General features: G+C 54.0%; 1 protein-coding gene across 3 annotated transcripts in view; it reads left to right on the plus strand.

Moving 5' to 3' along the window:
• LOC143144756 (uncharacterized) overlaps positions 1 to 17,618 on the plus strand; it is a 300,728-nt gene that overhangs the window by 89,971 nt on the left and 193,139 nt on the right. Inside the window, exon 1 of one of the 3 annotated variants that reach the window (XM_076307506.1) lies at positions 10,508 to 10,565. The exons of the other annotated variants lie outside the window; for them this stretch is intronic. The gene's annotated coding sequence lies outside the window, so the exon portion shown is untranslated. Of the gene's footprint in view, positions 1 to 10,507; positions 10,566 to 17,618 lie in introns of those variants that run through there. 3 annotated transcript variants of the gene reach the window in all.

A 17,618-nucleotide genomic window follows, 5' to 3' on the forward strand; every position in this document is an offset into this window, starting at 1 on the left:
CGATACCGGTATCGGGCCACCTCGTTCTTCGCGTATACTTTGCAGCGCCAATAGCCTCGGGCTAATTGCTAATTCTCGCGATTTTGCTCTTAATTATTGCCGGTGTTCGCCGCGACGGAGAGTCGAACGAATCGTTGCTCGTGGAACGTCCATTATCCAACGCGGTGAAACACGCCGACGACGTGCGCGAGAATGGTACGTTCGATCGAATCTCTGTTTCCGCTCCGGCTTCTCGAACTCCGTGCCACCGGAGCGTCTACGCTCGTCCGTCGCGACGATCGGTCTTTCGTTTCGACGCGCGACTCGAAGACGCGATTTTCGAAAGGGACCGGTCGACGAATTTAGATACGATTTCTAAGGCCGAACGAACGACGCGTAATTACGATCGATCGGGCTCGAGGTCGACTCTCCCTCGACGGTGTTTCGGCCTCGAGTTTTTGAGGGATTACCGGGCTTCGAGTCGAGGGTGGGGTTCCCGCGGACCTCGAATCTCCGCTATCGTTTCATTATTTCCGTTAATTTAATATCCGTCGGAGGTCGTAGATGCGCGGCGCTCGGTAGCGCGGGAAAGCGCGCGGCCAGGGGGGACATCTGACTTGTTAATTTTTCCCGCATAAATTTCAGCCGACTCGCGAGCTTTTAATTGATTCGAGCGAGGCCTGCCCCTCGAACCGCGCGCGCCGGCAAGACGTCCGTCCGTCCGTTCGTTCGTTCGTTCGTTCGTTCGTTCGTTCTCGGTTCCCTCGCGATCGACCGGGCCGCAGTTTCACCGAGTCACGGCGACCAGCGTTATTCTCGACGATCCTCGTGACGGATCGAGCGTGCAGCAAGTCACGCTCTTTCGCGAAGTTTGCGCTGCCCGTGTTCGCGGCGACGCGACTCGTGGGAAAAAGAAATCTCGCGCGTCGCGCTGGAATTCGCTTCGACGATGGAAAATCGACGGCGAACGTGTCGGCGCGCGAGGAACCGGGATCGGAAAAATTGCTTCTCTCTTAGAGGAAACGATTCGCGATCGCGTCGCGGGACCGATGGTGGATCGATTTTTTGGCGGAACATCGGACGGCTTTCTGACCGTCGTTCGAAACTTCTCGTCGATTCGTTCGCGAAATATCCAAACGAAATTCGAAAAATTAACAAAGTCCCGACGGTGTTACGCAAACCGCGTTTCGGCACAGAAGAGTTTCGATCTCCGACAAGTTTTCGCAAAATTTGGAAAACTTTTCCTCGGGATCGGAAAAATCCGCGTTCACTTTCCTCTCGTGAGCAGTGCGTAGGTCGACGAGTCGGCGTCTCGGTGTTTGCGGATAGCGAAGAGAAGGGTACGGTTGGTTGGAAGGTTCGTCTTGGCCGGGGCCGCGTCGAAGCTCTCTCGTTCTCGAGGAATTTCTCGTCCGTAGGAAACGGCGAGACGAGGCTCGCGGGAAAGCTTCGTTAGCGCAATCACGAAGTTTAATCCGACTGATTTCGACCAGCATCGCGCGCAGCCGACCTCTTTTTTCTTTCCCCTCCACCGACGGTGGCATTTCTTCCAGCATCTCCCCGGAGGGTGGCACGCGGTGCCGGAAGAACTCTTCAGACTGTGCAGAGTACACGGAGAGGGTCCAGGTCGCCTAATTAGACGCGGTACCCGGTGCTAAGAGGGTGAAACGAAGGGCGACGGGTGGTTGCCGGTCGGGGGAGTCGAGGGTAGGGGGAGAAGAAGAAAACGAAGAAGAGACCTGAAACGCGAACGCGCAAACGTGCGCGCGCGGCGTTCTTTCGTTCTTTCGTTGGTTGGTTGGTTGGTTGGTTGGTCGGTCGGTTGGTTCGTTCGCTCGCACGTTCGCCTTTACTCTCGTTCCACCGAACTTTCAAACTGTCTCCGGCAGCTGGAAAAACTTGCTCGCACGGGGGTTACGAGGGAAGCCGCGGGTAACGCAACCTCTCCTCCCAGTTCTCTCCCTTCGTCGACGACGGTCTGCCGAGGCGACCCCTCCGCAGACACCTCGAGTACCGCCGGCTGTTTTCGTGCGTTTGCGCGGAAACCGCGGGTTTATCGAGGCTCGCGTCGACTCGACGCGACTTAGATTTTGACGCGCGAGAATGGAAATTTATTCCGTTTCGTACTTTTTCCCTTCTCCTCGCCCCCGACGCAACGCCCTTGCTCGCGGCCACGCTTCGACGGAGACGGTTTCGCGCCGCGAAATAAATTCTATTTCCTCGCGAGTTTGTCGAACAATACCGACGCCGCTGGTACCGCCCGCGTTTTTCTGCCCGTAATTTCTGGGAAGAAAGCTCTGAAAGTCTCTGTCCTCGATACGAAGGAAAGAAGGTACCGAGACTCGTTCCCGAACTCAAAATCGAGACGTTCGTTATCGTAAAAGGCGCTAGCAACGTTCTCGTTCTCTGCTCGGTGTCTCGATATTTACGACGCGAGAAGTACGCGGATATTCGGGGAACGACCGGACCGTTCGACGCTTCGAAACGAATCCCCGTACGTACGCGTACGACGTACGTCGGTATGAATCTTCTCGAGCAAACTTTTCCATTCGATATCGAAATACGTCAAATACGGCGGACAACGGAGCGCCGCGTTTTCTAGGCCGTAAAGGGGAAGTCCCGAAGGAACGGGTCGATCCGTTTTTCCACAGGGTTCGCCGCCACCTGTCCAACGTAGTCAACCAAGCCCGAGAAAGTAGCGGCTGGCGAGCCCCGAGCCGAGGAAAAGGTAGAAAAGAGGGCAATTCGTTCTCATTACCCGTCCTATCTTCGGCAACTTCGATCCCGGCCGTAACGCACAAATTTACATCATCCTCGCGCAACGGTATCCTTCGTCTTGTCTCGTACACGCGCCACGAGCAGGAGAACAGGGCGCGCGAGAAACCAGCAATTTCTTTTCGTTAGCCGGTGTCGAGCGAGCTCGACGTCGCTCTTTTCGCGATCCGCTTGCTAACGAGTGCCGCTACTTTTAGAAGTTGATCAACGGACGAGAAACTCGTCGGACGTTGATCGCGATCTTGCGTTTCCACGAGAGATTTTGGACTTCACCCAAACCGTTACCGAACCGGTCTCGATTTCTTGAATTACGTTCTTCGAGGAAATCGTCGAAAACGAGTCGATCCCTCGCATTTAAAAGGACAAAGTAGACGACGCGACCTCGAAGACCTCCCGAGAAATCCTTCCATCTCGCGAAACACGTACCTATCGCTCGGTGCAACGCGCGAGGCGATTAAACACCGTTAAATAGAATTTCGGGCGCATCGAGGAGCGTACGAGCGCACGACAGAGTCCTCCGAACGAGAGATCCTCTAATTGTCTTGCTCGTCGCGTAAACCCTCGGGGGGTCGAAAACACGGCGTAGCTTCGCGACGAAGCCCGGACCCTTCGCGCGAGCTCTTGTCTACGCGAGCCCCTCGTGTCTCGCTCCATCCGAGCGTGGTGGCTCGACGGTGGTAAAAAAGGGGTTGCACGTGGAAGAAGAACGATTCGTTTTCATTAGCGGAGCCGCGGCAAGTTCGAGCCGGTGTTCGGTGGGTCGGTTCGTTCTCTCGATCCACGAGAGAATTCTAGCTGCCGCGGAACACCAGACCGCGGATATCGCCGAGAATTACGCTCCTCGTCTCGAGGCGCACGGCTGCGCGTGCCCGCGCGGGTCTCGAAGGATCGAGGCTGGTTCCGCTTACCAGCGGGATTACCGCGTCGGCCGGTGGATTTCATATTTTCCGTCCGCGGCGATTGTCGGGGCGAATCGATCGTTCGGAAAATTGAACGGACGCCACGGTGGTGGTCGGTGGCCGATGGCCGATGGCCGGTGGTCGGTACTTGGGCATTCGAGGGATGTTTGGTCCGCGTACGTGCTTTAAAAAGCAACCCCTTCGTAATTGGGGTTTAATATTGGGCGGTTCCCCCGGTCGCTCGGGAAAATTGTTGGAACATTTTTCGAATATATTATTGTTGCGTCGATTACTTCCGCGGGACTCGAGGCGAGACGCGTTGGAAATATTAACAATCTGGGGTTGGGGGATGCGGCTCGTATAATTGGGAATTATCGCGGACGACGATTGCGGACGATGATCGAAGATAAACGTTCGAACGCTCCGAACGGTATTCTTTCGGAACGGCCTGGACTCGCTCGAAGAGGAACGTTGCTTTTTCCCGCAGAAGTCGTGGAAACGGCTCGAGCGTTTTCGAGCTCGTAAATTTCGACTCGCGGGTTCGATTCGCTGGACCGAAGTCCCGTAAAACGTTTTCCGAGTTCGAGGAACGTCGAAGGTTCGCCGAGACTCGTCGCTCGGCCTTGACGAAGGCCTTCGTCAAAGTCAATGTTTATGGAGGAATCCGTACGATTGGTATTTTCACTTAGACGGGAAAAGTTCTCCGCGGCGTGCGTATACATATTAATAAAGTTCGCGAGGGAAGTTCACCTTGAAAGCCACCGGTGTGCGCGATGGTACCTGCAGCTCGGCCGTACTTCTGGCAGTCGTACGGTCCGACCGTTACCCGGAGGCGGACCGGGGGTCGAGGGTTGCCGGTTGCGGGGGTGTAAGTGCTGTTTCGTGTACGAGCAGTTCTCCCGCCCGCCTTCGATCCCCTACCCTCGCCGTCTGCCCCTCCGCCAGTTTGCGCGCAACGCGCAGTCACCCCGACCGAGAGTCCCACAGGGTCGTGGCGCACGGTGTTGGTTCGCGGGGGGGAAGGGGACTGGAGTTCTTTCTTGGACCGGAATACGAGAGAATTCGTTTCTCGCGGCTCCGTGCTTTGTTTCGCGTTCGTTATCGCGTTAATCTTCTCCAGGGCGCTCGGAGCCTCGAGTCGACACCCCCCTCGGTCCTCGAATTCGTCGGGGAGGAAATCGACGATCGATCAAGACGGCTGGTTCGGCTGGTTCGGCTCGGCCGGGAACGGTGACTCCAGAGTGGACGGAATCGAGTTATACGAGTTCCCTCGATACGTTACTTAGAGCGGAGAATTCGACTCCTTGGCGGTCGGGGAGACTTTATCCGCCCGTGAAACTCACGGAACGGCCAATATCTCGAAAGTCGCGGCCCTGTCGCAAATTGCGAGATTTATTCGGTCCACCGTACCCCCGTATTCCTCCGATACCGTAAAAGATCGCGAGTCTTGGAACGCTTCGACGGTTCCGGACGTCGCCTTCGTACTTTTCTCTAATCGTTTCTTTCGTTTTTCGGCGCGACCGACGCGCCGGTTTCTTTCCTTTCGCGAATTTCACGGAAACTATCGTCTCGTTCCGCGAAGGAGGCGCGACGTACTCCTTCGATGGACGAACGATCGAAGAAGTGGAAAATATTTGCCGAGCGAGACCGAACGACGAAAACGAAGCGCGATTCCGGGCGGTGAGGAGTCTCGAGATCGGGCGGCTTCTGTAAATGGCAGTAAACCGGGGAATCGATTCGCAGCGGAGTTAATAGCGGGTTACAGTGGTCGGAGCAATTCCGTGCAAGGGCAACGCGTGGTCGTGGCAACGGTGAACATCCGGCGGTCCGAGAACTCCGAAACGAGAGACTCCGGGCAGAGGATCGGGACTCTACCGGGTGTGTTCATCCCCGCGAAGTTTCTCGGGCCAGCCGTCGATATCCAAAGTTAAGGGGACGGCCCTCGTGATATCTGGGACGCGATAAACTCGATAGCGTCTGCCGGGGAAACCCAGACGACGGCCCGGCATTGCCGATGACAGACATAATTAATGTAAGCTCGCCATTGGTACAGCAATCGCGGGAACCCATCGGGACGGATGATTCGTCCTTTCGTTTTCTCGTTTGCGCCGTTAAGACGTTACAGGCCACTTTGTACGCGCGATCGACCCCCTAATGGACGGTTAACGACACGCTTTTTAAACCCCCAACGGCGGAACGATTTTCGGACGAGGAGATCGATCTCTCTTCCCACTTTCGCGGAGATTCCAGCTTCGAAAGATTCCCGCGTCGCGGAACTTTGAATCGAACTCGCGCATCGAAACTTTGAAGTCGTTTTTCGAAACGTCCCGAGAGCTACCCGACCGATCGATACTCGAATTCGCGCGCTTCGTCGAAGAAACGTTCGTCGCGATACAACGGTATACCACCGTATACGTCTCCCGAGAATAAAATTTTTTCAAAGATTCCTGGAGAACGAGTTGGCCGTTCGGTCGATTCGAGGTAACGAGGATACGCTACGAGGAGGACGCGAAAGGGAAAGAAGCCGCGAATCTACGCGTCGGTGGCCAAAGAAACGCGAAAGCGATTCGCCGCGTCTGGTTACTCAATTGCGAGTTCTCTCGGTTCGAGCGCACGGGTTCGTCGTAATCGCGTAATCGATTCCCACGGTCGGGATTCCGTTAGTTCTCGGTGAATTATTTCCGAGCGCGGTGGTTAATCGAATCTCAAAGTCGAACCGCTAGCGGGTCGAAAGATCGTTTATTCTCGGAACGAGCGAAATTAAATAAACACGAGTGGAAATGGCAGCGCCCCGAGGTGAAAATTCACTCGACGCGCTCGCAAACGAAAATTTCCAATCGGCGATTTAGACGAGAAACGAGTTTTCCGTTGGCGGATTCCTTCGGCGACCGCGGCACGGAATTACGTAGTCGCGAACGGACGGTGATCGCGCGACGGACGCGGGTTCTCCGCGAACGGGAAAAACACCTCGATTTTCCGTCGACGAGTCGAGGAAAAGCCACCTTCGGACGGTTTCGAGTCGCTCGGTTTCTCGTTTCGTCCGAGCGACCGGCGTCTCGCTTCGTGGAACTCTATCAACGATCGTTTCTTCGATTTCGAAACGACCGCTGAAAAGAGAAACTCGTCGTAGCTCCGGTCCGTAGTTAAATCGTTTAATTGCCGATTAAAATTTCAATCACCGAGTACATTAAACGCACTGTAGTTTCCCTTGGTACGCGTTAAAACGCGATCGAAGCTTTTTAATTATCGACCAACGAGCTTTTGCCTCGTTTGTCGAATAAGCGGATATTTAATGCAGTCGGTACCTTCGGCGCATTTAATCGAACTTCCCGTGGCTTTTGCGAGCGTCCATCGCGTTCACCTTCGACGCCGAATTTCTGTCCGATTTTTAACGAGTCGTGTGCACGACATACTCGTTAAATTACTCGCAACGGGCGTTCTCTTTGCGAGTTTCTCCGCGCCGCGCCGCACCGGCGAACCTGCGACCGATAACGGTTACGATCGTTGTAACTTATTTTTCGAGAAAAACGTTATTTCCCGAACAGAAGGGGCAAATATTGCAACCCGGATTCGGAAAATAAATTCCACGCTCGCCCGGCGCTTTCTCTCGGTACCGCGAAACCGCGAGAATCGACATCGGTTCGTTCCCTTGCGCGCGAATTGTTCGCCGATTCGCAAACACGTTCGATCTCGGCGTTTTCCCGCACGTTTCGAGAAGCTGGTCAAAATATTCTTACTCGTATCGCGCTTTGTTCGATCGTCGAAGAAATATATATTACCGAAAAGCTTCGAACTGCGTCGATGGTCCCGAAGCGGACTCGGGGAGATCTCGTGCATCCTCCTCGCGGATCTAGAGATCCACCGTTCGCGAAACGGTGGAAACACGGTGAGCGTAAAAGGAATCGAGAGCGAAAGATCTCGATAGCTCGCGATCTCGACCGGTTGCGGCGGTCGAGGAGGATCGGTCGGACATCGATCAACCGGTTTAAGTCGCGCGGGTTAAAAGGCTGGCGGCGGCGGTGGCGGCGGTGGCGGCGGTGGTGGCGAACGCCACCGTGGAACGGGCCAACCGGCAGATTAGGTTGGGTTCGGTGATAAGTGATCGCGGTTCCCGGCCCGAAACTCTAATTAATACCTCGACGCTTCGTTCGAGCCGGTGACTTACGGGCCTGTCGGCCGGGCGCAGAATTACGCTCGAACTGCCGGCGCAGCGTCGTTGTCCTTCAGGGGCGGCGCGGCCATTTGTTATCGAAGGGGGTCGTGGGGGCCGCACGAGCGACCGACCAAGTCGAATTGTCGCTTTCGACGCGGCGTAGCGCCTCGCTTCGCCTCGCCTCGCCTCGGCTCGCGATTCAAGCGGCGCTACGCTCGCCGGGTGACGTTCTGCTCGACGAGCCGCTCCGATAAAGCGTATCGATTCGCGGATTGATATCGGTTGTTCTCGAACTTTCTGCCGCGCTCAATGGGAAATACGAACGAACGGAACACGGTAACGAGGTAACTTTGCCGAGGGGGATACTTCCAACGCGTTAATGGACGACTTTGCGGCCCGGCGCCCCGAAGAAAAATGCGACTCGCTCGAGTTCGCCCGGAAAGTCGAAGGTCGATTTCCAGATCTCGACGCGTTCGCCGTCGCGGTTCGGTTGGAGAAACGTGAGATTTCTCGCGTTCGCGACAAAGTGCACCGAACGATCCGATCTCGTATCTCGAACGATACGACGAACGTACGTTCGTACGAATATAATCGAGGCCTCTTCTTTCCGAGAAAGAGCCTACGGATCGGTCCGAAGCGGTAATCGATCGGGCACGGTACCGAGACCATCCGGTTCGCGTAAAAATATTCCGAGTTGTAGTCGCGAGAAGTTTGTTCGGAGGAAAAACTTTGGTCGTCGGCGTAATTAACGCGTTCGCAGGCCGCGCTCGCGAACGTGAAACCACTCGCGCGCGCGCGCGCGGAAAATCCAATCTGTTTTCCCAGCGATAAATATTCCACGTTCTTTCCCGAACCTTTCGAGTTCGAGGAGGCTTCGAGATTGGTCGTGCGGGAGATATCCGTCGAATCGAGACGGCCCCGACCCAAGGTACGCTGGACCGTGAACGCGTCGAGATCGAGGATCGATCGAGTTCGTGGATACGCGAGGCGTCCGATTCCAAATACGTTAATCGTTTCGCGCGCGTGTTACGTCCGAGTGAAATTCTCTTCGCCCGATCGGCTCCTGGAAGAACAAATTTCCACGGGGTGCTTTCGACCTAAACGCGTTCCAATCGAAAAATATCATCGCGAATCCTCTGGAATTTATTTTCCTCTTCGCGATTCGTCGCGAGGAGAAGACTCGCGAAGCTGCGCCTCTTTCTCAGCTCCGCTCGCGACAAAGTCTCGGCCGATTTAGCGTCCAATGGCGTAATGCGCTTTACCGTATCGTCGCGACGTTCCGTGTACGGTCGGTCCTCGTAAACGAGCGAAAATCCCGGAAAAGATGGAAGGAAGAGAAGGAGGAGGTGCGCGAGGACCGATAGAGGTCAGAGACTCCTTCGCGGGCGCGTTTCTGTTTCTTCTCGCTTAATCCGCGTTAATCTTCCAGATTCTTCCGGCTTTCTAACGCGAGCGGACATTCCGATCGGAAAGCCGAACAAACGAGGCTCTCGATGTCCTTTAACTCCGGGTTAAAGGATTTTTCGACTCGCTGGACTCGATTACGGAAACGACGCGGATCCAGCGAAAAAGAGAGAGAGAGAGAAAGAAAGAGAGATTCGTTTCCTCGGTTGTTCCTCTCGCGTGCCGTTTATCCGACGAAACCAGAGTCAACAGTCACGAGTGCGGAGGAAAAAAGCTTCCTGCTCTCTCCCTGACTCGAAATCTTCCGTTTCGAAGAAATTTCGGTTCGGAAAGGGGTAAAGCGAGATCCGTGAGAGGACACGCGCGATTGTCGGAACTTTCTTGCCGTTCCGTGATTCGGAACACGCCGACGAAAAGTAATTTCAGGAAGAATAACCGGAGTGGCGTGCCGAGGCGTCGAGAACGCTTTCGAAAAATGGAGGCCAGAGAAGAGGCGAGGCGAGCCGAGGCGAGCATCGTTGCCCTCTCTTTCTCGGTCCGTCGGCCATTGTTTGCCTTTCTCGGTAACTCGGCTCTTTTTCCGTGCTTCGGCTGCAGACAAATTCCAACTAACCGAGTGTCCGTCCGGCGTAATAGACTTCGCAGCTACGCCACCATCGCGCGGCGCGGTGCGGCGCGGCGTTCCGTGAACGACCGAGGGAAAATATCGCGGAGGAAACGAAAAGAACAAAAGGACCGGTCAACGCCGTCGAGTAACGCGGAGAGGGGGTACCTAGACCGGGTCACGCGATCGGGAAGCTCACGAAGCTGACGAAGTACATTTTAGAGAAATACCGCGCCCTTCTAGGTCCGCTCGTGGCTCCCGTTTCGGCTTCCTCGACTTCTACGGCCAAAAGACGATTCGTCGGGCGTCGTTCGTTACCCCCGAGCGAAACGGTTCATCCATCGACGGACGAGAACGAACGAGAGTTCGGTCGCGCGAGTTCGTAATCTTTGCGGCAATTTGCGCGCGCGACTCTTCCGCGTTCTTATCCGTCTTTGTTCCGCGTCTTTCGGATCCGAGTAACGACCGATAGAACGCAATTCCGTGCTTCGATCGTCCTTCTCGACACGTCGATCCTGTTTCGAACGCGACCTCTTCCGATCGGCGGTAGAAACGTCACCAAAGTGTAGAAAAAGAAGCAAACGATCGACAAATTCGTACACACCGTGTCTCGTTCGACTCGAGCATCTGGCACGATATCGCGACAGACGGAACCTTCGACTCGGAATAATCCTTTCCTCGCTTTTTTTGTTTCAGGTGAGTCGGAAATATTTTCCTCCGGAAAGTTACCCAGTCCGGACACACCGGTAGCGTGAGTACCTCTTTAAACCGATTCGGGATGTTTCCAATTTTCCCGGCCGCAACCGACGAGCATCTCGAGTCAGCGTTTCGCCAGACTTTGGCGAACGTTCTTTCGATTCATCGTCGAACGCGAATTCGAGAGCAACTGCCGATACCGTGGACACGAACGCGCGAGATGGACGCGATCGTTTGCGATTCGCCGAGCGACGCAACGACGAGACGAATTCGCGCGAAGGTGTTTCGACGCAACTGGTCGAGAAACGTTCGATCCATAGCGATATCGACGCTCTCGCGAAAAAATTGTCGATCTTACCTCGCCTCGAATCGTCCAAGGTCGACCACAGCGACGACCTCGATTCGTCGTTTCCGTAATTCTCTCGACGCGCTCGATCCGTCGCTCGTTACATCCCGATAAAAGTTGACCGATTCCGAGGAGGGAAACGCGAACTCACCCCCGGGCCTCGGGTGCAGCAAGGTCGGCTTCGAACCCCTGCCGTCTCGAAACCCGAGGGGTTAGAGGTGGCGGTTAGATGCGGCCGGCCGATTAAGACGTCGATAAATAATATTAATTGTCGGCCAACTCCCGCGCCAACGAGCACCCTCTCCTCCGCGCGAGCAGAGGCGGTCGAGAGCCGGTCGAAGGGAGGGATGCGTTGCGTTTAATCAATACCCACGTAATGCTGCTGCGGATAGATGATGGCGATGGTGGAGTGCGGGAAAGACGGCGTTGATGGAAGTAGAGCGTCTGTGCCGGTGGCGGCGACGGTGGTGGCGGCGGCGGCAGCAGCAGCGGCAGCGGCGGTGGCGGCGGCGGTGGTGGTACCGATGCTGTTGCTGTAAGTTTATTACGTAATCCGGGCCTCCTCGACGCGCTGAACGCAGCCTCGAGTTGTGTAATTAAAATTAATAATTCCGCGGCCTCGATGCAGCCTCGTCAGACGACTCTATTTGCCTTCCACCCTCGTCGGCCCGCCCCACCTCGCCTCGCCTCGCCTCGCCTTGCATCGCCTCGCATCGCAACGCATCGCCTCGTTTCGCCTCTCCTCGCCTCTCCTCGCCGCGTCTTCCGCACCTTCTTCTTAATGCTTCCCGATACCGATTCCGCACCCGGTTTCCCCCCGTACGTTTCTCGCGCTACCGACAATGAACGCTCGTAATCGCGCGAGGATGCGTCAAACGTCCCTTCGCGGTGAACTTTGCCTCCCCGTGTTGGAAATTACTTTTCGAAGAAACGTTCGTTTACGCGCGAAGCTCCATTTTTACGGAACGAGCGATACCAAGGGTTGGAACGTTTTCTTCGTCGATAAGAATCGTCTCGATCGACCTCTCGACCTTGGAACTGCTCTTCCTTTCGTTCGACCTTAGACGGGACGAAAAGAAAAAACTCGGCGTTGCGCGAGAGAGAATACCTCGATCGAGTAGATTCAACTGGGAAGGTTCGATCGCTTTGGTTGTTCGGTCGAAGCCTCGGGGCACGAAAAGGAACCACGCGACGAGATCCCGCTAACAACGGACTCGCGCGAGTTCTCAACGCGTCCTCTTCGAAGAAACGAAATACGTTCAACCCGCCAAGAAATTCTTCTACGCTCCCGTTTCTCTTTTCTCGCAGCGATCTTCGATTCGAACGATCGCCGAGAAGGGATGGCTCGGAGAACGAGCTCGCTCCGTTTCTTTTTCAGAGACGAGCGAACGCGGCGAATGAAAAATTCACGCCCGAGCGTCGATTCCACGCGTGTTCCCTTAACGAGGCGTCCGACGCGACGTTTCCGGTGCAAAGTTCGTGCCCGACCAGCGCGCCGAACACCTTTTCCGCCGTCTGTTACGCGTTATCGCTCGCTCGAACGAACGTCGACGAAAGTTGCACGAGACGGTCCAGCCAGTTTTAGCTTCTCGCGATTCGCCAAGTTTATCGACGTCGTGCTAACCGTGGACGCTCGCTCGTCCACCGAAGGCTACCACCAGTGAACTCTTTTTCTTTTCTTTCCGAACTACGGAAAATTCCGGACAACGTTTCGGTTCGTTCTCTTCGAGGAATTTCGCGTTCGCGGTCGCGATTCTGACGCATCTCGTACGGATTGTGGGTGTTTCTGCCGCTCGCGTCGACTAGAACGGTGCATTTCGTTTACTGGAGAACTCGACCATCCGTCGACGTTCGCGACGAAGCGAAAAGAAAGCCTTCGTGTTCAATTGCTTCGAAAAAATACAAGTTGCGAAAAGAAAGCGGTGGCAAATCTACGAAGAACGCAAAGGTCGATCGTTGTTCGTGCACGTTCCGTGCGCGAATCGTAAGTATCGGATTCTCCGGCAAGGTGGTGCGAAAAATCTCGAAACGAGATTTCTCGAATATCGGCGCACGACGATCCAGAGTTCTCGTCGCTCGTCCGTAGTCGTCGAGAGATTAATATCGAAACGCGCAAATAACGAAGACGATAAAATGGCTTGTGTACCGACAGTTCTCCGCCGATACCTCTTTTAGCGACTTCCAACGAAGTTACAGGGTATTACGAAGTTCACTTTCATCGTCGATTTATATTAATTTCAATCGCTCCTTTGTACAACTCCCTTTGAACGCGAGCATCGAAACAGAGAAGAAGCCAAACTGGTTCGGTGCCTCGGGCTATTCTCTCTTCCGAGGTGGCGGTTGTCGGAATACGAGGTTCTTACAATTTTTTATTCAGAGTGGAAGAGATCGTTTCCGAATGCAATGGGTTTACGTTAAACGCGATTCTTGGTATTTGCTCGAACCATGGCCGGGAAGAAATAAACCGATCGCTCGAGGCCGGCGAAACGTCGCTACCACCGTGCACCCGATACTTCGGGATAAGTCGGGACGTATGGTCGGTCACTTCGTGGTCTCAGTATAGCGTTCTCCGTCTTCTCTACGCACCGATAGAGCGGTGTAATGCTAGTCACACCGTTCCACCTCTTCGATGACAATAATAACATAAATATACTTAAGCACGAAACTCGTCTCGTCCATGCGCAACAACGTCCTTTCTTCGACCTCCACGTTCGTCTCCTCCGGCCTAAAAACTCCACACGATATTCTACTATAAACATTCACACAATACCCTTTACTCTGTTCCAAACACTATTCGTTCGCACTCGGTCGTACCGAGTTCGATCTCGCACCTACGATAGGTAGGGGAAGAGCGACTCGACGACCTTGAGCGGCCGATGCTTTCCACGGTCGAGTAAAAGCTTCGACGAACTCGGTCGACGGCACGGTCATTTGGCGCGTTCGTCACGGAGTCGTCGACTCCCCGTATTCCCAGGATGCGCGAAACCGCACTCGCGACAGGCGTTTTCGGAACTGAAGGACTACCGGCGAGATGGTACGGGTGCTCGAGACGAGCACTCGACCCACGCGAGTGCTCGGCCTCGATGCGAGCGTTCGCGCACTCGAAACCACTCGCGCGTACGCTTTCATTTTTCAGCGTCGCCGTCGCCGTCGCCGTCGCCGTCGCCGTCGCCGCCAAGCGCCGCGTCGGTGAGCGCCCTAATGCGGTAACGATTACTCCGGGGGCTGGTCTTTGAGGTGTGGGCGTCGAACGCTTACAAGCCTCGGGTAACGCGCGCGTGTAATTTCTTTCGCGTTCTCGCGAATCGTATCCTTCGATTACGGTGTATCGACCGTTTTTAAACGATCGAGGTCTCGGACCCTCCGTCTTTTCGATCGTCTTTGGAAAATCGAGTCAACGGAGTAACGTTGGAAATTTCAACGTTCGGATGAACGCTAGGAAAGAAACGATAACGTCGAGCCAACCGAACGATCGTAAGTTCGATATGGCGTAAAGTTCTTTTATTCGTTGCGTCGACGAAATTTCGCTCTCGATTCGTTTCTTCGAGGCACCTTAATTGATCGCCAATCATCGCTAATAGATACGCTATTACCTCATGAATTTTCAACCGATCTATTCTTCCACCCTCGCACTATTGTTAGACGCAACGAGCGCAAGAACGAATCGACCATCGAGCGTGCCGGGAGCTCCCTCGTCAAGGGCAATACCCCTTTCGTGTCCGACGTTATACCGACCGATCGAGGATGGAAAGTCGCGCAAATTATTTAGCAACTATACCGCAGAAGCGTACCTTGACTTTCGAGCGAGCGTTTCCAGGAATCGCTCCAACGATTTTCCAGTTACCAGGTGGTAGTTACGAATCGAACGTTCCCGTCCGTTTATCGGCGCGAGAAGCGAGTCCGTTTCGCGAGAAAAAATTCGTTTCGAACGCTCGACGCGGAAAAGAGAATTTGAGCGGAACGAGAGGGAGGTCCGAGGTGAGGGAAAAAAAATTTGAAACTCGAAAACGATCGAAACGAACGACGCGATGGCTCGGGGTACACGGTTGTTTGGTTGGTCGCGCAAGGTCGCGATACGGCGCGGCCCCGTAAAAGCGACAACGTTCGTCCAACCTGGTAATAAGATTCTCTCCCTTTGTGCGGAGCTTTCATCGATTGTAACTACAGCCCGCTACGATGACAAAGAGAATGGTAACGCGGTAACGATCACGGCTATCGGATTTTCCATTTAAATTACGAAATGTCTCGCGGCTGTTGGGACGGGAACACGGATCCGGAATTAACGCGACTCGCCGTACACGGTAAGGAGTACGAGCTCGATGAAAATTTCATGCAAACGATACCGGGAATATCCAAACCATGTCGGACCAACGAAAAATGTTCCTCGAGCGTTCGTTCCTCCCACCCTCTTCCTCGTAAGAATAATTTTCGTGCTCGATGAGCCGCAATTTCGCCGCGCGGTGTCCGTACGCGTGTTATAAATATGCAGGATGTCCGAATACGCTCGCTACCGCGAACGAAACATCCGCGAACGCGAAAGAGTAGCACGACTCCCGAAAGGAGGAAATACGGGAGAAATATTTTCTTCGTCCGTGGAAGCACTTTCCGGAATCCAAAGTCAATTTTGTCCTTTCGAGCCGAAACCTAGTTTTTCGCGGCAGAGTTTCACAGATCGGTGAATTTCGAAAGTAAAATGGTGAAAGTCCGAGCGTCCCGGAACTAACGATTTCCGAGATATTCGAGCACCGAGGAATTGCAATTGTAATCGCGAACGTCGCGTGTACTCCAGGGAGAAAGGAAGATCGGTTCTGGAAAGAATTGCGAGTCGTATTGAATCGGACACTTTGGTCAACGTTCGCTAGGCTTACCACCGAGAAAGTCTCGCTCGACACTGTCCGTGTTCCACTTACTCGGGGTATCGCATTTTCCTCGATTCGTGACCGATCTTCCTTTCTCGCCGGGATACGGGCTCGTCGTCTACGAAAACGACAAAAAATCGTCGAGAGCGTTTCAACGTTGCCGTGGAAATATCGGGGAAGCTGTTGGTGCAAGGCCGATGCGCTTTGATGCTTTCGTTCTGAAAATTCATTACTCCGTGAAATTTTGCCAAAAAATTAAAAAGGGAGAAAAAAAAAGTGGCAACATTCCCACCGTATTACGTCCATCGCTAAACCGTACGATATACGCGAACAACGCTTTTTCCTATTAATTAAAATAGTTGGAGTATCGAGGCGGTGTGTTTTTAGCGGGACACCCCGTGTAATTCCGCTTGCGCTTCGTTAATGCGATGCAAATTTATAAGCAAATTTCAGCATAGTGCGCAACAGTTTGCACGCCGGCCCTTTATTATGCACGGTTACGGTTTAACGGCGTTTAAGCTCGACGTAATCAATTTTATCGGGGCTTCGGCCGAAAACTGGCGCCAGGAAAGTTCGATTTGATTTTTCGCGAGCGTTCGCGAGCGTTAATCGCGTAGCTCGATCGATATCGTCGCGCGGTGGACCCGTACGGATCGAGTCGCAGGATCCGCGTTCCCTTCTTCTTGCTTCCGCTTAAAAATCTATTTAACTTCGCCTCGAGGAGGTTATTCCAGCGCTTTCGAACGTCAAAAGAATTACGAGCTTACAATGGGGGTTGGTGTTGCAGCTACGAGCGGTGAAAAACACAATCGGCGGTTTCGCAGCTTTCGGGGTATCGTCTTACGTCCGCTCGAGAGTGCCCCGAGTACGTGGCTGTACTCCTTTCGGCAGGTTCGCTCTCGAGTGTTACGTCTTCCGAAATTTCGGTACATCTGCAAACACGCGACGAAAAGAAAAGATACGTAGACGAAAGGGAAATTCGAAAGAATCTTTCGAATAGAAATTTTGGTGCAAAGTAGTAGGTAAAAATAAATAAAGTTGCACATAGTGGTAATTGCTCCGACTTTGGGAAAAATGTGAAAGGACAAAGTATCTGGCACGCGAGTGCGCGAACTGCAGCAGGGTGCGGATGCACGAGAGCGGGTCGCTCGAAATTATGTTCCCGTGGACTCGCATTTGCGGGCCACTCGATGCGGAAAATTTGTTTATCCGCGTGAAAATCGTTTCTTCGAGGTAATCCTCGAAAGTGTATCGGTGTAACGACGGAAGTTCCGTGGCTCGCGCGTCGCCGTTAAGGAGGAGAAAGTTTCTCTCTCGGCAATTACCATAACGGTGGTAGCCGATATTCTCGATCGGTGAACGCTCGGTGGTCGATCGGGCGAAAAGTCCGCGGGGCAAACGGACAGGCCGAGACGACTTTAAGCTCTTGGAGTGGTTGCGGCTGATTCTTGAAACTGACCGAGGAACCGCGCCGCTTAACGAGCGACGGAGCAAACGGCTCGAAACGAGACCCGGCCGTCTCGAGGGACGACAGCGGCCCGTCGAACGCGAGAAGGAAATTATTTTCGGGAAATTCCCCGCGATTCTCGATCGATGTACTCCTCTCGATGGCGTTGCGCGCTCGAAACGTCGAGGTAACTGGCTATACCAGCGGAGAAGTTTTTAAAGTGGCCCCGACGGCTGGTCGACGTAATTGACGGAAAAACTTATCGATACTTTCGATATCGGCACTCCACTTTCCATGGCCGCTGTCGTTGAAAACGATCGCCTTAATTGCTTCGGCTCGCCGGTCTATACGCTCCGAGTGCAATTAATCCTGAACGATTAATCGAGAAAGGTGCTTATTTTGTTCTTCGATACATTTCCATCGATCGGTCCGTCGCGAAGCGTTTGCGCGAACGAG

This window comes from Ptiloglossa arizonensis, chromosome 3 (genome assembly GCF_051014685.1).
Source record: "Ptiloglossa arizonensis isolate GNS036 chromosome 3, iyPtiAriz1_principal, whole genome shotgun sequence".
NCBI classification, from domain to species: domain Eukaryota; kingdom Metazoa; phylum Arthropoda; class Insecta; order Hymenoptera; family Colletidae; genus Ptiloglossa; species Ptiloglossa arizonensis.